The sequence below is a fragment of the Quercus suber genome, unplaced genomic scaffold (assembly GCF_002906115.3).
Source record: "Quercus suber isolate HL8 unplaced genomic scaffold, Cork oak 2.0 scaffold_17, whole genome shotgun sequence".
Taxonomy (NCBI): Eukaryota; Viridiplantae; Streptophyta; class Magnoliopsida; order Fagales; family Fagaceae; genus Quercus; species Quercus suber.
In genome coordinates, this window is record NW_027069482.1 from 370,652 (window position 1) to 380,605 (window position 9,954).

The following is a 9,954-nucleotide window of genomic DNA, read 5'->3' on the forward strand; positions in this document are numbered from 1 at the left end:
CCGAGTGGACCGGGGCCGAGAAAAGATAGAGTTGCCACCTAGATTAGGTCTAATAACCATTTATATAGCGCCCTTACGTGGAATGACTGATCTTACTACTAGAGTATGGGTTTGGAGTTTAAGTACGATTTTGGGAAGGTGTTAAGCACCCAAAACCGCCCGACCCATGGGTCGGCTTCCACTCATTATGTCTTACATCTTAATCTCATTAAAGGAATATTCAGCATTGCATTCTATACTTACACACACATTAACATACATCTAACAATCAACATGACATCAATCATCCCAAAACCCTAACACACACTTATCATGGCAAGTCACATCAAACCTAGCATACATTTATCATGCATATCATATCATCTAATCCAAGGTAGCAAACAAACAGGATATCACAAGGGTAGAAACATGGATATGGCAGCAAGGTATTGATATCAAATATAGCCCAAACATCTAAGTATCGTATCCAAACATCAGACAAACATATTTGTTGTGTTCAACATCCAAAATGCATGTTCATATGAGTGCATGCCTTACCTCACTTACCTTACTGCATCACAGCACCTATGCATCAATGCGTGATCATATTAATACATGTTCATAGTATATCATAGCAAAAAAAAAAAAGAAAAAAAAAGAAAAAAAAAAAGGAAGAAACTCCAAACTAGCATGTTAAAGACAAACAAACAATCAAACAGAGAAACAGGGACTCAAAAACATAAAAGAAGGTCAAAACAAAGCATAATATGTGAAAGAAATAAAGAAACATAAGCAAAAAAACTCATATTAGCGTTTTTGGGCACAAGTATGCGTGCGCATACGTAGGGCCTGCGTACACAATCCAGTTGTATGCGTACGCATACTTTAAGCCTGCGTACGCATGCAAAAAGCATGCACATGTAGACACGCCTTAGAAGCCTAACCAGAAACAGAAACACAGAAAACAGAGCAAAAAAAAAAAAAAAAAAAAAAAACCTAAGGAAACTAACAACCTAACATGCTTTAAAACAGAAAGCTACTAAACCCCAGGCTACCTAAACATATTAAAACATAAAAAAACAAGAAAACAAAAAGAAAACATAATTAAAACAAGGAAATGGAAAGAAAAGGGTTAGAACTCAATACCTCAAACAAGAAGCTTTTCAAGCTTGATTTTGATTGTTCCCCTCAATCAATCTATTCACAATCAAATACAAAAGTGATTAGTAATCTTAAAACTCGAAGATCAAAGCCAAAAAGGCCCAAATTAGCAAATATTGACTTGAGTATGTTTAGTGAAAAACTCCTCTTTGATTCACTATTTCTAGTGAATCTTTGTATTTTCCTTAGGATTTTCTATGTGTCCTTGGAATATACCATGTAAGGTTTATATAGTTGAAAAATGGAGATCTGGAATAGCTCCTAAAGAAATGGGATTCATTCTAAACCTCAACTTTAATGCAGAATAATTGTCTTTCATAGCTTCTGGAACCCTAGCTGCGTACGCAGGTCTGTGTACGTGTATGCATACATTAAACCTGCGTATGCATACGCGTGTATGCATACACAGCCCTAGGGTTTCCGTGACCTTTATTTTTCGAAAATAGCTTTATTTTATTCATAAAAGAGTTATATTTTCCTTAAAAACCTTCCTCAAGTCTATTTATATTTTGATCGGATTCTAAACCAACCTTGGGCTTTAGAATTTTACCATCATTGGAGAACGGGGGCCTGAGTCTTAAGGGACATATAATGCGGTGTCTACACACCACAAAGTTGAAGTAATGAGTAATGAACGTCAAAAATAAATTATCATTTATTTGATTTTGTTTTTCTTTTATCATTTCTTATCTTGCAAATATTTTTCTAAAAGTTGGTTAAATTTTAATTTTGCATGTAAAATAAATTATTTTGTTTTCATTTTAATTTTGAAAATCATATAAAAACATGTCTATTCAAAATTTGACTATAATGATATAGTAATTGAACCAAAGTTGGACTAGTTTGGTCAGACCTATTTTGCAAAACAAATCTCTCAAATTGAGTGTTTTATGTATGATGAAGATTTGAAAGCTTTTTGGGGCACACAAATATATATGTTCTTGGAATTACTTTTTAACTATTGTGGTTTGTGGTTGTCAAATGAGTACATATTGCAAAAGGTCATGTTCAGTTTAGTTTGGGAAACTTAAAAAAAATAATAAATAGTGTTGCTAGATTTGAATTTGGCAGATTTCAGACTAATTGCGCTTAGTAGAAAATTTTCATAGTTTTGATTTTTAACAAGATTTGATTAAACCTTGACGTAAAAACCATGCTTAACAATAATAGTATGGTGACCCTTATAGGTCATAAGACAATTTCTTACAAAAAAAATTTCAAATTGCTTCATGCATTGCACTGAATATCAACTAGTATATGATAATTGCTTACGTAGAAAGATTAAGGAGTTAAACAGAGATGAAATGTCAAACACAACTTAAAATTTCTTCAAAATCATTGCAAGTTTTGAATTAGGGTTCAAGCAATAGAAGTAGTCAATTTCCATGTCCTTGGTTTGAACCAAAGTAGTCAATTTCATAATGAACCGTATTGGCATAGAATCCAGTATAAGAATATACCTACTAAAACGTACCACCTTTTTTGTGTGTGTGTGTGTATGTGTGTGTGTGTGGTGAAAAACGTACCACCTTCAATGCAGCAGATCGTAATCCTAGAAAAATCTAAAACGTACCACCTTCAATCAGAAAAACCAATCTAATCCACGTTGGCTTCTCATCTTAACTACCAAGAGCTTCACGAAACAACTGATCGGCACCGCATGTAGCATTTCTCATCTTAACATTTTCCTTGCCTACTAAATTTTCATCATCTAACACTAGCAATTCTTTTTCACTTAATGAGGCTTCACAACACCAACGAGATGGTAAATACAATGGAAACTCCTTTTGAAAATTTTTGAAAGCATAAGGTGTCAAAACATTGTGTGCTTGGTCTTCTAATGGTGACAAAGTTCTTAAAGAAGTACCTCTAAATGTCTCTAACATTGTATCATGTTTGCTCAATATCTTCAATGGCAAGATCAACCTAAGATTGTAAATAATAAAATAAATTTAAAACTTTTATATGACATATAAAGACTACAAATAATAACAAATAAAAAGGATAAAACAAATTATACAACAAAAGAAATCAATGGTAAGTATTGACTTACTTGTTTAATGAGTTACATCAAGTTTATGTGAGAACTAACAAACCATTTAATAAAGGCATTTATACTTTCCAATCTTCCGGTTGTTCTCATTCCACCAAAAAAATGCCCTCGAAGGTAACATGGTACCCAAAAGTGCTTGATTTGGTATAAGCCAATTACATGCTTGTTAGTAAGCATGTCATACTTTTCCATAACTTGAGTCCATTGACCCTCAAATTCTTCACATGAGTCTAACTTATATAACTTGTAGAACTTTATGCACCAATTTAAATATTGATTACGAAGAATAGATGTAAACCAACCACTAAACCTAGTGGTAATATGCCATATACAAAAGGCATGTTTTATGAGTGGTAATTTTTTTGATATTGCCTCTGTAATCCATGGATCTTGATCTATCAAAATTGCCTTGAGTTGTTTCTTCATTAAACATGTAAAATTCTGCTAATAAAAAAAATTATTAGAATATGTAATCATTTCAAATGATATATATTAATATTAGCTACTAATCATGGAATTCAAACTTTTTAGCACAAAAATTAGCCCAATAAATTGCAACTTTCGTGAACAAGGGGAAACTATACAATAATATAAATAAGAAAAATTGCATCTCGACTGAAGTGAACTCCACCCCGTGTAGCAATTAAAAACACAACTACCCCCATTAGCTCTTTTTTTATTATAAGTAAACTTTTATTGAAACAACAAACAGTATTTATCCCCATCTACTCACAAATTTCTAATTGGTTTTGCTTCTTTTACATAACAGAAAGAAGAATCTCAATTCTCACTCATCTAATAGTTTATACAACATCCAAAATTCCATTTTCAATTCCACGTAAAACAAGTAGAATATAACACCAAGAATTCCAACACAAACAAACCATTTTCACCCAAGAAACAAAACGCTAATTAAAAAAATGGAAAAATAGTTGTACAAATTTATAAGAAAAATAGAGTACCTTCATTAGCCATCGAAAAACACTAGTTGTTTCATTTCGAAGAAGTGCACAACCAAAGAGAATCGACTTTCCATGATTATTGACACCAACAAAAATACCAAAAGGCATATCATAAGCATTTACCTTATAAGTAGTATAAAAAACAACCACATCTCCATATTTTTTGGTAACAATCAAAACTATGAGGGTGCGACCAAAAAGTATGCTCTAACCTTTTCTCTTCATCGGTTGTGAATGCATATTGAAACTTAGAATTCCTTTCTTTAGCAATTTTACAAAATTGTAAGAGATCCATAGCATCATTTACAGCATGCATCTTTCTCATTTTCACATAAAGATTATGAATATCCTATTGAAAAAATGGAAGATGTCCATGTTTCACATTTTTCTTTAGTTCCATGACACGTATTATTTCTCTAACTGAACGTCCAGCTTCTTTGTATAAGAGAATGCAATTTTTATTATCTTTAGTGATAACTTGATTGGCCGGAAGAAATCGTACACTCGAAGGGGACAACAATTCATGATTGTGATCTACAACAAAAATAGTGACATGCCATTCTTTCAAAAAAATGTCTATTGACTTTTGCAATACAATAGTTAGACGAGCTTTGCATTCACATTTTAAAGACTTCCTATTTCATTGCTCCTTAGATGAATCCACAATTTTTAGTGGTTGCCTACCTTCCCGATGACAAAAGAAATTATGTCTTTCTATTTTTCCATTTTTTTCTTTAAATGACCTTTTCGAATTGTAAAACCATTTCGATTCGCATAATTTTTATAGAAAATGAAAGCTTCTTCTTCATTAAGAAAACATTGACCAACAAAAGGCTCAAATTCATTTTCTATTGAATTTATATCCTCATATTCTTCAATAACCCCTGTCTCATCTATTGGACATTCATTCCAATCAATTATTTCCCCTCCACATGTGTTATTAATTTTTCCATCATTCGGAAACTCATTTAACTCAACACAATTCCTTGAAATACTTCCATGAATCTCACTTGCAATTAAATCATCATCAATTTGTGCTATATTAAAACAAGAATTAAAAAAAAAAATCAACATCATATTATACGTTAAATGAAATATGGTAGAAATAAAATAAAAAATAATAGTACCTTCTTGAGGTAGTTCATTTAAGTCAAAGTAATTCATTAGAACAAGTTGATGAGTCTTTGCAACTAAATTTTCATCCATTTGTGCTACATTAAAACAAGATTAAAACAATCAATATTCAATATCATATTTTAGGATAAATGAAAAAAAAATGATACAAATAAAATAAAATAATAGTTCATTCTTGAAGTAATTCATTTAAGTTAAAACAATTTCTTTTAACAACTTGATGAGTCTCACTTATAACTAAATTCTCATCCATTGGTACTATATTAAAACAAGATTAAAACAATCCACATCATATTTTAGGATAAATGAAAAAAAAATGATACAAATAAAATAAGATTAACCTCATATTCAAATATATTTAAAAAATAAAATAAAATTATTGTACCTTGCAAATAATTGCTTAATCCTTCGTTGAACACTTGAACCTTCTTCATCTCCTTTTTTTTTTTGAAAGTGGGTTTGATAATGGTAAAATGAAAGAAAGTGAGTTTGATATTGGTAAAGTAAAAGAAGACGAAGAGTAAAATATTGATAAAGTGAAATTGGGTGGGAAATAAAAAGTAAAATGGAGGGAAATATGTTAAAGGTGTGTTAAAGGGGCATTTTTGTCCTATAATTAGTGCACGTCTAACATCAACCACAGCTAAAAAGTAAAACTTTGCCAATTTCTTATACAGCTAAAAGGTACACGTCTAACATTAACAGGTGCTGGCTGGCACCTGTTAACAAAGTCCTTTAAAATATAAGGGAAAGGGTGAAAGCGATTATTGTTTAATCACAATCCTAAAATATTCTTTTTAATTTCTAGGCGGCCTTCTTTCAATTATCTTTCTATTTCTTTCTCCAATCATTCGATTCCTTTTCTTCTCATATGTCTTTCTAAAATCTCCGTAGTCAACCTTGTCTATCTGAATATATTTATTTAATTAAAAAATCATTTCCCTTTCAATATAGTTCCAATATATTTCTTTTATTGGTCAATATAAATGGATGGATACAGAAGAAAGTAGAATAGAGAATTAAATAACTACAAGAAAACAAGTACACATTTTACGTTACCCTTGCACCAAGGCTACCTTTCTTTTCTTATTATTATTTTTTTCTTACAACCATGAACCATCCCTCATCTCTTATTGCAAAAAATATCATTTTATATACTACTATACATTAGGGGTGTCAATGTTCGACCCAACCCGCGAACACGACACAAACCCGACACGAGTTTTTGTAAGTTAGGGTTGTGCCTTAATAGGTTTGGGTCATAAACAGGTCGACCCGAAAGCGACACAATAAGAAATGTGTCTGTTAGGACATATGTGATTCACTTGTTAGGAACATATGTCACTATTTTATGTAATTGACTAATCCTTTGACAAAACGCACTTTACTTGTATTTGGATAGATCTAGGATGTGTTTAATACTTCAAGAAACCTTGTTTCAAGATCAAGTGTTAAAGCCATGCAAGTCTATCCAAGATTCAAGCTGAGAAAGTGCCTGTCATTAAAGCTCGATAGCTAGCATCTATCGAGCTCGAAGAGCTGTTCTAGCCCCATGGCTCGATAGCAGCTCGACAGATAGTTATCTGTCGAGGTTTAAGAAAAACAAATTTTTCTATTTTGTTTTCTTCCAATCCGTGATTATGTGTTTGAGTTTTCTTTTCTCACAACTCTAGACATATAAAAAAATTATTTTAAGGGCCATCAAAGGTAACACAAGTTACACAAGTGTTGAGCAAAGTTTGTTCAAGCAAATTATGATCGGAGATAGAATTTGCCCTAGTTCATATTTCTTGTGAAGAAGTTGTTGTGTTTGTGCACCATAGAGTTTTGTAACCAAGGAGCTTCTCGATCTTCATCGTTTAGATGAACTGAAGAACTTTGCAGCCAACAACTTTCTCTAGTTGGTATTTGAAGTTGCGTACTGGGATTCGCACAATTGTTTAGTCACGTATTGGGAGCCATGCATTATAAGGAGGGATTGTCACTACAGAACAAGTCCAATTGGGTATTGGGGTAAATGTTCAACTGTAGGTTGGTATAAGGTACTGAGATTTCTTTACTTGTAACCGCTTGTTTTGATAATAGTGGATTCTCGGGAGTGGTGACTTTAAAATCACCTGGTGGGATTTTGCCTCGGTGGTTTTTCCCATTTGTAAACAAATCATCTGTGTCAAATTTAATTTTCGCTGCATTTAGTTGTTTGGTGATTTATTTGTGCTACCACGCTCATTGCATATAATTGAATCTAATTAATTTCACTTGGCTAAATTAATTGGTTAATTTATCGCAAAGGGTCAATACGTTCTTGGCCTATCAGTGTCATAAGCGGGTCAACCCGCATAACCTACAATAGACACGTTTGACACACCAATTTATTTGTGTAAACCCGAAATAACCCATTTAACACAACATATTTAACTCATATAACAAATAAATATTCATTTTATTTTAGATTTGTCAAATACCTTAAGTGAGTAATTACAAACTCAAAGTCTCAAACCGGTTATTGTTCTCTCTCTCTCTCTCTCTCTATGGATGATAATTGTAGTCATAGTCAGGATTAGTCTATTGTTTGCTCAAATTATTTCAATATTGATACTTAGCATTTGGCGAGTTCTAAGGATATTATATTTTTGTTGAACTATGTTATTTTTGTTAAACTATGTTGTTTTGAATTTAGGTTGAAGTGTATGCACTTCTTTTAGACTGTAAAGAACTTAATTTTAGATGAATATTATATTTTTTTTGAACTATATTATTTTGAATGTAGGTTGAAGGCTTGAAGTGTAGTGTATGCACTACTTTTGGGATATAAAAAAAAATTATTTCTAGATGGATGTTATATTAAATATTATGCAGGTTGAAATGAGTTGTGTGACATTCGTGTCAACCCAACCCGACTCGTTTTTTAAGCATGTCAAATGGGTCGGGTCAGGTTAACCCGCCTTATTAACAGGTCGGATTAGGGTTGAAAGATCATGACACAATTATTAAATGGGTCGAGTTAGGGTTGAACCATTTTGTCGAATACCCCTACCTCACATGACACAAACTCGACATGCTAACCTGAATTGACACCCCTACTATACATCCTCTATTTTACAGGTAAACAATGCCCACATTATTCTAAAAATATACATTTTCACATTTTAACACAAAAAAAAAAAAAAAAAAAAAAGAGTAAAATATTGATAAAGTGAAATTGGGTGGGAAATAAAAAGTAAAATGGAGGGAAATATGTTAAAGGTGTGTTAAAGGGGCATTTTTGTCCTATAATTAGTGCACGTCTAACATCAACCACAGCTAAAAAGTAAAACTTTGCCAATTTCTTATACAGCTAAAAGGTACACGTCTAACATTAACAGGTGCTGGCTGGCACCTGTTAACAAAGTCCTTTAAAATATAAGGGAAAGGGTGAAAGCGATTATTGTTTAATCACAATCCTAAAATATTCTTTTTAATTTCTAGGCGGCCTTCTTTCAATTATCTTTCTATTTCTTTCTCCAATCATTCGATTCCTTTTCTTCTCATATGTCTTTCTAAAATCTCCGTAGTCAACCTTGTCTATCTGAATATATTTATTTAATTAAAAAATCATTTCCCTTTCAATATAGTTCCAATATATTTCTTTTATTGGTCAATATAAATGGATGGATACAGAAGAAAGTAGAATAGAGAATTAAATAACTACAAGAAAACAAGTACACATTTTACGTTACCCTTGCACCAAGGCTACCTTTCTTTTCTTATTATTATTTTTTTCTTACAACCATGAACCATCCCTCATCTCTTATTGCAAAAAATATCATTTTATATACTACTATACATTAGGGGTGTCAATGTTCGACCCAACCCGCGAACACGACACAAACCCGACACGAGTTTTTGTAAGTTAGGGTTGTGCCTTAATAGGTTTGGGTCATAAACAGGTCGACCCGAAAGCGACACGATAAGAAATGTGTCTGTTAGGACATATGTGATTCACTTGTTAGGAACATATGTCACTATTTTATGTAATTGACTAATCCTTTGACAAAACGCACTTTACTTGTATTTGGATAGATTTAGGATGTGTTTAATACTTCAAGAAACCTTGTTTCAAGATCAAGTGTTAAAGTCATGCAAGTCTGTCCAAGATTCAAGCTGAGAAAGTGCCTGTCATTAAAGCTCGATAGCTAGCATCTATCGAGCTCGAAGAGCTGTTCTAGCCCCATGGCTCGATAGCAGCTCGACAGATAGTTATTTGTCGAGGTTTAAGAAAAACAAATTTTTCTATTTTGTTTTCTTCCAATCCGTGATTATGTGTTTGAGTTTTCTTTTCTCACAACTCTAGACATATAAAAAGATTATTTTAAGGGCCATCAAAGGTAACACAAGTTACACAAGTGTTGAGCAAAGTTTGTTCAAGCAAATTATGATCGGAGATAGAATTTGTCCTAGTTCATATTTCTTGTGAAGAAGTTGTTGTGTTTGTGCACCATAGGGTTTTGTAACCAAGGAGCTTCTCGATCTTCATCGTTTAGATGAACTGAAGAACTTTGCAGCTAACAACTTTCTCTAGTTGGTATTTGAAGTTGCGTACTGGGATTCGCACAATTGTTTAGTCACGTATTGGGAGCCATGCATTATAAGGAGGGATTGTCACTACAGAACAAGTCCAATTGG

At 32.5% G+C, this 9,954-nt stretch overlaps 1 pseudogene; it reads right to left on the reverse strand.

Annotated features, from left to right (window-relative positions):
• Positions 1–2,759: 2,759 nt before the first annotated feature.
• LOC136061884 (protein FAR1-RELATED SEQUENCE 11-like) lies at positions 2,760–5,361 on the reverse strand (annotated as a pseudogene).
• Between the last annotated feature and the right edge of the window lie 4,593 nt (positions 5,362–9,954).